This window comes from Falco peregrinus, chromosome 6 (genome assembly GCF_023634155.1).
Source record: "Falco peregrinus isolate bFalPer1 chromosome 6, bFalPer1.pri, whole genome shotgun sequence".
NCBI classification, from domain to species: Eukaryota; Metazoa; Chordata; class Aves; order Falconiformes; family Falconidae; genus Falco; species Falco peregrinus.
In genome coordinates this window covers 59,268,678-59,281,415 of record NC_073726.1, presented here as the reverse complement: position 1 = coordinate 59,281,415, position 12,738 = coordinate 59,268,678, and the positions used below count along the sequence as shown (strand labels likewise).

At 42.9% G+C, this 12,738-nt stretch overlaps 1 long non-coding RNA gene across 3 annotated transcripts; it reads left to right on the top strand.

The window, feature by feature from the left end:
- Positions 1 to 5,234: 5,234 nt before the first annotated feature.
- On the top strand, positions 5,235 to 12,515 carry LOC129784829 (uncharacterized). Of its 3 annotated transcripts, XR_008747954.1 has the most exons (4): positions 5,235 to 5,372; positions 10,405 to 10,540; positions 11,111 to 11,259; positions 11,716 to 12,515. It is a non-coding gene; the product is annotated as an uncharacterized LOC129784829 (long non-coding RNA). The 3 variants fall into 3 exon arrangements; XR_008747953.1 differs by lacking the exon at positions 5,235 to 5,372 and having other exon boundaries at positions 10,268 to 10,540; XR_008747955.1 differs by lacking the exons at positions 5,235 to 5,372; positions 10,405 to 10,540 and having other exon boundaries at positions 11,016 to 11,259; positions 11,716 to 11,813; positions 12,264 to 12,515.
- The last annotated feature ends 223 nt before the right edge of the window (positions 12,516 to 12,738 follow it).

Genomic DNA, 12,738 nt, shown 5'->3' with positions numbered 1-12,738 from the left:
CCTGGATTCTTCTCCTGAGTACTCCTCAAAAACTTGCATTTGGTATTTCTTTTTCTCTGATACTGAGAGCCTTTGATTATTTATTACTGTACCGGTTTTGGCTGGAATAGGGTTAATTTTCTTCATAGTAGCTAGTATGGGGCTATGTTTTGGATTTGTACTGGGAACAGCATTGATACACAGGGATGTTCTTGTTACTGCTGAGCTGGGCTCACACAGAGCCAAGGCCTTTTCTGCCCCTCACCCCACCCCACCAGCCAGCAGGCTGGGGGGGCACAGAAAGTTGGGAGGGAACATGGCTCAGGGCAGGTGACCCCAACTGACCAAAGGGATATTCCGTGCCATATGACATCATGCTCAGCGTATAAAGCTGGGGGGAGAAGAAAGAAGCAGGGTGCATTCAGAGTTACGGCATTTGTCTTCCCAGGTAACCATGATGCATGATGGAGCCCTGCTCACCTCCCTGCCGATGCAAAGTAGTGAATGAATTCCTTGTTTTGACTTGCTTGTGTGAGCAGCTTTTGCTTTACTTACTAAACTGCCTTTAGCTCAGCTCATGAGTTTTCTCACTTTTACCCTTCCAATTCTTTCCCCCACCCCACTTCAGGGGGAGCAAGCAAGCGGCTGTGTGCGACTGGTTGCCAGCCGGGGTTAAACCACGACAACCACAATTACTTGTTCATCAACTGAATTTTTAAGTTCCTTTACAGATTTTATATACAAGAAAGCAATGGAGTAAGAAGGTAGGTTAGGCAAGGTTTGTAAAGAAAGATTTAGTTGGAAAAGATCATTATAAGTCAGGGGTCCTCAAACTACGGCCTGTGGGCTGGATATGGCCCCCCAGGGTCCTCAATCCACCCCCCGGTATTTACAGACACCCCCCGCCGCCCCCCCCCGCCCCCGCCAGGGGCTGGGGGGGGAAACCAAGCAGCCGCAGATGACTGCCTGCCACTTCATCTGTGTGCCAGCCCCCTGTTTAAAAAGTTTGAGGACCCCTGTTATAAGTTATCATTTTTCTCTATATGTCTTCCCTCATTTACTTTTTCAGAATGTTCAGGCTGCAGTAACCCTACCTTTATAGTGTGGATAGACTTACAAAGGGCCTAAGTTCACTTCTGAGTTTTTAAATGATTCTTTAAACAGCCCCTTTGGCACTGCAAACATTTGACCCTTTTAACAGCTTCTTGGGCTTATTTTTGCCAGTCTTGTTATTTTTATGTATGCCCTTAAAACATTATTGCAGTAAACTTGTGCCTCTTGCTGTTTCCACTTGTTCTGGGTCTTGTATATTATTCAGGATAAATCAGTTTGTTTCTTTTCTTGTAAATGCTCTCACAAATAGCTCCAAGACGCAATCATTTATAGTGGCTAAAAAGTAGAATCTGTGACTAGATCTGGAAATAAACCAAACCAAGGTCCACTTCTGGCTGTAAAAGCAACTGACATCATGCAGCCGTGAAAGATTCATGTATCCAAGCAATTTCTCTGACAGCAGAAGGTGGCCTTTTCCACACTGCATATTGGAAAGTGTCCCCAGCTGGGTCACTGACACAGACAAAACCCACACCAAAGCATTCGCTAACATTTGAGTGGAGTCTATGATCTCATTCCAGAGCTCAGACCTTTGCCTTGTCCTGGTTCAGTCTGCCAGTGCAGACACAGCCTCACCGTGGGTCAGTGTGATGTTTGCCTAGGCTAGCGTGACTGGGCTGTCCCACTGTTACTGTTCGTCTGCCCTTCAGGATCTCTGGTCATCTCCAGCATCTCACTCCCTTCCTTTTGGTCGGGTGATTGGTAGCACAGCCCTAACAGCATACCATTACCTTTAGCGTGGAATGAAATTCTGCAGCCATTGAAATTCTATAGCGCAACACAACTGTTGACACATATTCACACTACACTTTCTTTAGCATTAATGTATAAATGCAAATTATTCTTCTTTAAAAAAATGTGTATTTAGGTGTTGGTGTTTCACTGAATATCTTCTTTTCACCAAATTTCCATAATGCCTATTGCATTTGTTGGTTTTTTGGGGTTTTTGTTTTGTTTTGTTTTTAAAAGACATTTGCCAATGAGTCTGGCATTAAAACCATATTTTAAAAGGGAAGTATTTGTATAGACATATTTGAGCATTGGTCTTGATTTGGTTGAATATTTTTACATATCCTGCTTACCTGCGTTATTGTTTTTCTTTGGTTTTTTTCTTACCTTCTATTCTATCTATTTTTTAAATATGGATATAGGCTTTCTGTGATTTCAGACCACACAGATCAATCTGAACAATTTACTTTCCATATCTGGCATGAATTCCTTTGGTTTTCATTTTAAAATTGCCTCATAGCATTTTTAATCTTAAATGTCAGCAACAGTGATTCTGTTTTGATTAGGTGGAACCCATCTTATATAAACTTAATCTGCCTCAAAAATTTACCTGATACCGACAAATATAATCCCCTTTCCCCTACACCATTTAATCAATCATGCACTGAGCCTCTGTTATCTGACACAGTGTATAAATCCAGGACCACTGAAGAATGCTACTATGTAGGGCTGCATTTATAGCCTCCTGGTTCAAACTTGCTTTCAGGACCTCTCGCCTGCTGTTTCGTTATTGGCAGTGTGCATATGGGCCATAACCACTGTGTCTTTCTTAGCACTTACTAAAAGAATATCTAGATTCCTCGTGGTATGTGACATCTTTTCAACTGCACGCATCTTTTCTCATAAAATGTCCATGGTTTTATTTACTTGGTCATGATCTTATTTTTTTTTAGAAATGAAGGAGATATTCTCCTTTTTCTGCTCCTGAAGGGAGTCCATCCTACTTATTCTCCTTTTTTCTGCTCCTGAAGGAAGCCCGTCCTACTTAAGACATCTATTAGTCTTTGGTGCGCATGGTACCTGTTGAATAACTCATGGCACAGTGTTGACTAGCATCCCTGTCACCAAGGATCACTTTCTGGGAGTTGACCTCCTCCTGGTGGTGAAGACCAGGTCCAGCAGATGAGGTCCACCCGGTCCACCCAGGGATATTTGGCTATTGTGATATCAATCTGTGACATCACATGCCAGACAGAACTTCCACTGAGTGCAAGAGAGGCTATGGGTGGCCTGTACAGATATGACAATACCCACAGTGTCCAAAGGATGATTTGGCTTCATCCTCATGTACTGTTTTGGACCTGAAAGTCTTGACTTGTCCATCCATTCAGTCAAGTTATATCTCACTTTGGGGTAAAAGATTTCCACTAACAAATGGCCTTTTGATGTCTTGTCAATTCATGATTCTGTGTTTTCTGAAAGGATTAATTAAAGCCTTTCTGGCCAAAGAGCCCATCCCAGAAGTCCTGAAGAGATTACCACAAATTTATGGCAATCTACTCATGACTTTTTATATATACCCACGAAAACTTCTTTCACCACAGCTCAGCAGGAGAAATCCAGGGATTTAGACTCACCCCTCCTATGTGGTTGTTGTGTCAGAAAAGTTCTTGAATCTCTACCCTAGGTTGCTGCTAAAGGTTGTTACTGGATTTCACTTGAGATAGGGATTTAATGTGCCGGTTAACTCCCTTTGTGAGGTCTTTAAAAAGAAAGGCAATCACTTCATAACCTGATGATATGAAGGAAGTTGCCTTTCAGCTTTTCGAAGCTAAAGCTCTTCAGGCCTTCATAGCACAGTGATTTCTGTGCAACCTAACAAGGTAACTGATGGTGTCAGACTCTGCTATGAGACTAGCATAGTGAATTTGCTGTCGCTGATCAAGTCACACCCCACGCAAGCTCAAGCTACTGTAGCAGCTTTGCTGAAGAGGCATGCCCCAGTTCCATCCAAGGGAACTTTAATCTCACCTTCACCAAGCATTGCCCTGTTGAAGAAGCACTCCTGACTGATAGGTAGTTTCTTTTTGTCTAGGGATGCCAAAACCTAATTGGAGTAAATTAAGTGAGAGGAGAAACAGAGTATTGCTTGGAATCACACAGAGTGTGAGTGTGCTTAACAAGCACGAAAAGAAGAAAAAGCAATTACTTATGAATGACTGAAGTTTGAAGAGACATAGTGCATGGGTATTCACTACCAATCCTCATTTTTCTCCACTGAGGTCTCTGCAAGTAAGTAGGATAATTCTTATGCCTGTTGAGAAGAAACTGAAAAGATAAGGTTACACCTCCTTCTTATCTGTGAAAGAAGCATGGAGAGTGCATGTGTGCCCTTTGGGGACTGTGAAGACACAAAGACTCCATCATCAAACTCATGTCCATGTGAGTATGCAAAGTTCACTTCTACATCATGTCCTGAAATCATTGCCAAGTAGTTTTCACTTCTTCTTCCTCTCTTTGGTTTACTTTGCTTTTCTGTCAGCTTTTAATTTTTTTTTTTTTCTAATGCACTTCCAGCTGCCACTGATTTATAAGAAATTGTGTGTGCTGTGGAGGATGTAATCCAAAGTTGCCTGAACTCTGGGACTCTCAACTGATAAAGGTACTGCCCAAAACTAGAGTAATCTCTTCACAGAGATGGCAGTCTACATTAGAAAAAGCAGTAAGAAACTTTGCCACCTCTCACTTCTTCAGATGCCACCACTCCCGTTCCTTTTTCTCCTAACATTAAAAACAAGATCTAAATATATGTTAATTACACTGTCTCCATTTGAGTGTATTTTCCTCACTTCTACTGATGCAGAGTCATATTATCACTTTAAACTACAATATGTAATCAGAGTGTGGCTTGAATTTTAATCCCTTAACTGTGGATTTGGTTTAAGCAGAATCCACAATTCTAGTGCTACTATTGGGATGGAGATGGTTTTATACAGGTAAGGCTTAGCAACAGCAATGTGTCTTTAAGACAACATCCACAATGTAAACTAATGTTTTATCTAATGACCGTTTATGGCAATTAATTTCCCTTTCAGAAAACATTGCAGACAAGGAGGACGATGACTTAAAGGACAGGTTTTGAGTGCAGATCAACAGAAAAAAGAGCAAACAGCAAAGCTCAGCCTCTGTTAAGAGATCATCACATCTTGCAGAAAAACTAGTCACATTTCTTGGAAACTGTTTAACAAAATATAATAATGACAAGTACTTCCTTCCCTCTTCTCCTTAATTGTATGACATTTGATGTCATACATAGCTGTTGGACCTATGCTGTAAATGGGAAGGTCAGAGAGAACAAATTAAACATGCCTGTGGTGCTGATGACTACCACAGCACCACTGAGGGGGAAACAGAGCACAGGCTCATTTGAAGGGGTAGGGCTGTGGGTGTCCCGCTGGCAGTTGCATTTGCACAGACTCCATGTGAGTGATCAATGAGAAAGTCAAATAACCGCCTGCTGTGAAGCACCTGGAAGACCACTCGGTGTTCAGGTGAGGCTAAAGTGTTGTGACTGTGGGGAAGGAATTGGCAAAGGAGCCCTCTCTCCTCAAACAAACAAGGACTTAAAAGCCCTGTGAATCGGGTCTTAAAGTGAAGAAATAGGAGGATTGGATCTCCCAATCCACCAGAAGTACATTTTTGTGAGTAGGAGTGATAAGAAATGGAAGGAGATGTTTCTTTTTGGAGCAGTTCATGATTCACTGGAACAGCGAGTGTACTTTGTATGGATCAGATGGGTGATCAACACAAATAACTAATTCCTTCTCATAACTTAGGGGCTATTCTTACTCTCATTGTGAAGGAAGGAAGTGGAAAATCCTATCATTAGTTCTAAACAGCAAGCTTTGTCCTTGTCCTCTGGTGAAGAGGCAGAACGTTTTCCCATTAACAAATTACCTTCATATGAAGCTACTCTGAGAGATCATGTCAGTGTTGATGAAAAGGCAGTTTGGGGCTAACAGAAGGCCCAAGACTTTTCCAGCTAACCACATGAGTTTTGATTTCAGCTACAACTGGTGACAAAGAAGGAAAAATAGTGGCTGTCAAACCATATTTAACAATATGGTGATAGGCGCTTTATATCTACATATAACTATCTACATATATGCATTTGAGGAAGAACAGCCAGTGGTGCAGGGAGTTGTTGCCTGACATAAGATCATGCTTGTTGCAAAGGTTTGAAGATGAGAGAGCTCATCAGTCTTCTTCTGACTCCATGCTTGGTTTTGGGAGTTGGAACTATTCAAGGTGAGTTTCAGACTATTTGCCTCTCTTTTTTTCCTCCTTTCTTTTCTGTTATTGTACCTTTTCTTTTAGCCTGATATTTCTCCATCCTCCCTTTATTTTATTCTTTCATCTTGGTGACAGAAAGAGGAGACTGTGAGGGTACACACACGTAGTTACCAGAGCTATGCCAAACAGGCACTGCCAAACAGGGCTTCCCTTCTTCCCCCAGTTTTATACACTGAGCATGATGCCATATAGTATGGAATATCCCTTTGGTCAGTTGGTCACCTACAATGACTGAAACAACCTTGTCTTTGCATCATATTTCACTTTATGGACCTGAAAGTGACTTGGCTTGGGCACAGGTGTTTCTTGCAGAATTAGGCATCAGCTGCCTTAGGGTTTCTAAGAATGGCAAAATGATTCCTCACCATCTCTTGACTGCTGTTTCTGAAAAGAAGAACTATCAACCAAGCTGATCCTACATCAGTAGTTCTCATCATAGCAGAGACAACTCCAGCCCATGTTCTTGGAGTTTGAAATCTCAGGGAAGGGTGGCAGGTTAACAATGACCCTTCCTCAACACAGAGACTGCTCCTCCTTGCACAGAGCTTTTTCACAAAAGAAAAAGGAAAACCAGGTTCTCTGCAAATCCACCTATGAGGTATGTTTGTTAACTGACAGAGGGACACAAATTTTTCAGCTGCTAGATTTCTGAAACAAGTTATCCTTGTCTGGAAGCTTTCTCCTTTCTGTGTCTTTAATGTCACCATAGCTAAGCAGAGTAGTGGGTGCCCCTCACTTTTGCATGTGACTTCCTAGGGGCTTGACTCTTGCTAAGGCAAGTGGACTTGTTCAGTGGGCACGTGAATGTATTCACCACCACAACAACCCACAAAGGCAAAACTAAATGTCCTGCTTAATGAGGCATCTGGTTTTTTCCTTGAAACTATAAATCATTCATATCTTGCACTTACTGCCTTTCTACTGAGACATCTCTTGACTGCTAGAAGAGCAGTGAATTGGTGAAAGCATTTGTTTGGCTTTTTAAAAATCTATAATTATGTTCTTAGAAGTTGTTTTTCTACATGTCTCCCAGAATCTTTCTGTTGTTAAGGAGTACAAAAGTCAGCACTACACTGCCTAGGTCCTGGGGTCCTCCCGTTCAGCTTGGACCCTTGTTTATTGCAAAACTTTGCAGAGATTTACCAGGACTCAGAATTATGCTGATCCTAGGACTCTGATGCTGATGTGAGTGGTCAGCTAAATAAATGCCTATTCAGCACTGCCTAGCTGGTCTTGGTACTCTCATTTCCCACTACTGGGAATATCAAAAGGTCATTCATAGGAGACAGGTTTCTCACTGGGGACAGCTGCTCCTTTAGGCTTTCTGTGTTGTACTCACACTTGCTTTACCAGCTTTCCATCTGTTTCAGAGTTTCATGGACCATCAGGCCTCTGCAGTTCAGGAAGAGAAACAGAGGGACAATAACAAGTTTTAGATCATAGTTCACTGTATCAGAATGGCTGTGATTCCTGTCTGGGGATGAGTGAGGAACAGAGAGGAGAAGATGTATTTGAGGTTTAAGCCAATGTGATGAGGCCCTTTTGCTTCAAAGGCATGAAGTCCAATGAGGCTTAAAATCACCAAGCTTAACTCTTTTTTTGAATCAGAATATTTCTTCAAAGTTAATTTTACCTATTACAAAACAATTCCAGCTTTTCTTCACAGGCCGTAGGCCAGAATCTCCCTTTCCTTGCATGTCATTTTGACGTGCAAACAAGCAGAGTGATAAAGTTGAGGCTTTCTCAGTCCTAAGACTCATGATAAAATTCTGATAAATGGCAAAATAATGATGACCCAGCCTACACTAAGAGCAGCAGCTGCTGTTGGAGACTTCTTGCTTTCAGGCTCTCCTATGAAGAGCCAAATTTTATTTGTGAAATCCACATAGTACGAGCTGAACTACACCAGGGATATTCCCAGCAGATCTCATCACCCAGCTTCTCACTTCTCTGTCTTCTCCAATACAGTAGCAGAGCTTGTGTTCATTTTACTATTTCCCACTATCTCCTTCATCCACATCCATCTTCTGATTATTTCCTCTTTTCAGAGAGCATCCGAATGCAGACCCTACAGTGTTATAATGACTATGTATCTCCTACAACTTGCACATAGATGAAATATTCAAAGGCTCAGAAATTTATTAACGTGACTCTAACAACTACTGTGAAAACTAAAAGCCTGGCTGGTGTTCTGTGAAGGGTCTAAAGGGGTTTGGCTGCTGAACATAAGAGATGGAGCCAAGCAACAGGACAGCAGACTGGGCTTGCAGCCAGCATAGAGTACAGCTTGCAAACACCAGTGTTATGTCCAGACTAAGCAGAAAGTTGGATCTGTACAGGATGAGGAAGAACAGGACGCAGGGCATGCTTGTTTTCATTATCTTTTCAATCACTTTCCCCTGCTTTTGCTGTGAAAGCACACACACACAAAAATGTGCCAGGACATGTTAATTGTTGGACCAGAGTGGAGAAGGATGTGTTGCACTAGCTGCAGCAGTGATAGCTACTAATCAGAATGGCAAAGACAACTGCTTCTTCTTCATGCTGGTAAAAGCATAGCTATGGTGAAATAATTTCTGCAAAACAAACTGAGAAAACAGAAGTTGGTGGGTTTCCTCTCAGAGATACTAGGCTACATCTTGCACTATCTTTTTGTTGCTTCTGCTTCCTTTCAGAAGAAAACAGAACAGTCAAACTGCAGAGTATGAAGGAGAGGAAGGGACAGAGAAGGAGGAAGAGAGAGGGGAAGGAGAAAAAGAATAATAGAAGCAGGAAATGAAGTGGGAAACAGCAAAGAGATTGGAGGGAGAGAAAAAAACCACATGAAAATAGGAAGAAGTTATCTTGGTTTTATTTTTCAGAAAGAGCTGTAGGATTCATTCATGAGTTAACCTGACAGCTGTTGAAATCAAAGGAGAAGGTGATCCTTACAATCCCTATAGTACTGAATCACATACCAAATGTTAGCAGTTTGTCGCAGCTAGAGTCCAGATCAGTTTTCCTCACACAGGGCACCAATTGTTACAGCACAAGCAAAACTAGCAAGCTGCAACAAGGCTTTACTGCAGGTCACATTCTATTGTCCAGGCTGTTTCTCCATCCTCCAGAGGCCAGACCACACTGCTTCTTGTCTCTGCTAAGTCCAGACCCCTCCTCCATCCAACCCTCTCTCCCACGCCCCTCAGAGCTATTTAACCATGTAGCAGGAACGAACTACAGCTGCACATCATCCATGTCAACCAACCCACTGCCTTCGTAGCTAGGCCACAGCTGCATATTATCAATGTTAATCAACACACTGCCTTCATTCCTCTACAGCAGTTTGCTGTGGATTGAAGTCTACAAACCACAGAAGTGTTCCTGTGACACAAAGGACTGCACAGCATCTGCATGGATTTTTTTTTTTTTTGTAAGAGGACTGCAGTTCCACAGTCCTCACAAAACTTCTGTCCCAACTCTTAGTTGTTTCTTTGGTTTGCCTTCTTTGACTTCTCTAGTGTAAGCGCAGCATAACAGACATATGTACACATGTACACTGCCAACCCTACTGTTATGGAAGTGACAAACTTTGCTTGCTGAGGGAAGGTGAGCTAGAAGCTGAGGGTGACAGCAAGGCATTGACCTCATTGGCAATGGTGTAATCCCACAGTAACAAGAAAAGCAGAACAGTGAGAGTGACCAGGATCAGGACCCATCCAGATCACCAAGGAAGTCCCTGTTCACTTGGCAGATTTAAGGTCAAGCTAGGAAGTCAGTTCCATGGATCACAATCAGCAACGTGTATCACCAGGCACAGACACGGCAGCATCATAGCACAGGCAAGGACCAAAGGCAAGAGCCTAAAATTAAAAGCAGCTTCTGAGCGAAGGTGGGGAGGCCCCAAGTCAGGCTGATTCTGGCTTAGACAGCCTTGAGCATGGGTAACCAAACCCCTTGCAGGGGGTGTGTGAGAGAGGTTGTGCTCAGGGCCCAGATACCTACCAATCAAAGACAGTTACGGTGAGTGCATCTTCCTTTGAGAAAAGGAACAGAAAATAAAGCAGATGTGCTTGGTATTAGAGAACTTATTCATGTCATTTAATGAAATACAGGAGTATACTGACATAACGCAGTGGTAAACTGCTTTAGAAACAGAATAAAATAGCATGTAGGGAGGGTTTCACAAACCATTCTTTGGGCCATCTAGCAACACCCTATTCAGATAGTCATGCTTTTTTTCTGTGTAACCAGGAACAAAGAAATGACCTGCAGGTCCCACAAAGCTGGAAACCACGCTCACTGCCAGAACTTCATGATGCACTGGATGTGTCACATCCATGCACATGATCAAGAAAACTACAACTTCAGATTTGACTTCACACTGCAGGTAAAGCTAAATCTCTACTTGTTTCAGAATGGTGGAGACAAACCACTAAGTCTTGTCTCTATTTTTGAGTATTTGTTTCTTAGATTAGTGTATTGAATATCTAGGGTCAGCCCCGAAACCTGAAGCATAAGTAAGAATGAAGTTAAATGGCTTTAAGGACATACTACCACATTCAAAACCTGCATTGAGTCCACCTTCAGTGACTACAATAGAAAAAAATGGGGTAGACCTGCCAGCTAACTAGTGTCTTAATTGGGATTGGGTGAAGACATCAAAAAACCCTTCTGTTTCAGCAACATGCTCTGCATGCATTACAGCATATTCTTTCACAAAGCTGCTATAAAGCTGCACAACATCACCACTTTCTCTACTTTCACCTTCTGTTCATCCTAGGCCTTGTAGAGTTTGCACTTTGTGGTCAAAAACCCCATGGGTTATTTGTAACAAGTCAGGAAAATTGTTAAATATCCAGATTCTTTCAGTCAGAGAACATCAGCTAGGAATTTTCTTCCCCTCTTCACGTCCCTGTCCTCACTATCTCATCTACTGGGTTGTGCCTTCACCTTTCAGTTCAGACCCTCCCACCTCAAAACCTCTCAGTCAGCTTGACGAGATCAGGAGGCTTCTTGTTGACCTGGAGAGCAGCTGATGGAATCCAAGGGCTGGGAAAGGCACTGGACTATGAAGTCACTTACAAGCGGGAGTGGGAGTCCTGGGAGGTAAGAGCAGAGGGGCTGAGCTGCCCTGGATTGGTTGTGCAAATGAATGTGTAAAGCCTGTGGTAAAGGTTGTGCAAATGAACGGCCTTTCCCTTCTCGGGTGCTATGAGGAGGTGCAACAAATGTTGTTTTGGGTGAGGCAGAAGTGGGTCTCTTTCTGTTTGCAAGTGACTTGCCCAGTGAAATACCATTTGTGCGAAATGGAATGCAAAGATTTATTCTTCAATGAACAGAAAGCGCTGCGCTTGGGTTTTGAGTTGGAATTGATTTTGCCCTGAATCCCTCCCAAATGAATCACGTTCTCACGGGAGCCTGTGGGAAAAGGGCAAAATAGATTTGAAGCTGCTTCCCCTTCCAGGAGGATACACTTATTTTGAAATAAAATGTTTAAGTGTGCATATTCCAAACTCCCCAGTTTCCTCCCTCCCTGCTCTCCCTCCTTTCCTCCAACAACAGAAGGCTGCCTCGCTCTTGCTCTCCACCACCAAGCGTTGCCATCAACACCAGTGGAGCACATGTGGGTTTGTGCAGCGGCCCTTGGAGCACCGGCTGAGGTAGGACTCTTCTGCTGAGTGAGGTGCTCCAGGTGAAACATCTCCATCTGTGTGTATCTGGAGGTACTGGTGCTGCTTTGCCCAAAGCACAGCTGGGAGAACTCCTGCAGTGGGTGAAAATATCAGGTGGTAGCTCCAAGAGAGCTGAAAATCTCTGGAAATGTGTTGGAGCGGTAGAGATGTTTCAAATATTGCTGTAGTGCTTGTCTGTACACAGGGAGTGCCGTCAATATTAATGGATATGGATTTTCTGTTACTTAATGGTCTAGTGGTTTATTGTATTTGACTAGAAAATGAAGATGCAGAGAATTAAAAAGTGTTAAAAAGCTGAGACTTCTTACATTGCATAAAACAATGTTGTTTTCATTCCCTGGAAGCTATCCACGGTGGTGGAAGGGAGTGCTGGGCCAGTGTGTTGATAAGTGCTCTGAGACATTCCGTGTGTTCCAGTCAAGGTGCTGCCGCCTACAAATGTGTCAGTAACAGTGACGGAGAACAGGGAGTATGAACTGAGGTGGATAAAACACAAGTTGCGATATGGCTTCATAAAACAGAGATACGAAGTTGAGTACTGGAAAAGCAACCAATATGACAAGGTGACTCTAAGAAAGTGCAGCAGTCCTGGATTTCTCTTTGCTGGGCAAATGGGAGAGATGGTTCCTCTCACCTTCATCGTTTGTGCTTCTTTCTTCTCCCCAGGCTCCCCAGATGAAACTCCCTTCATCCTCACCCTGCAGATGCTGGCATCATCTACAGCATATAGGGGGAAAATGCGTGCAAGGGTGAATACGCCTCTGGATTATAAGGGGCCTTGGAGTGAATGGAGTGAGGAGTTCACCTGGGAGACTGAGAATGGTACTTTTCATGCAGGCTCCTTCTGTAGGGTTTTGCGGACTGTTAATGGCTGAAATGCCTCTGTAGAAAG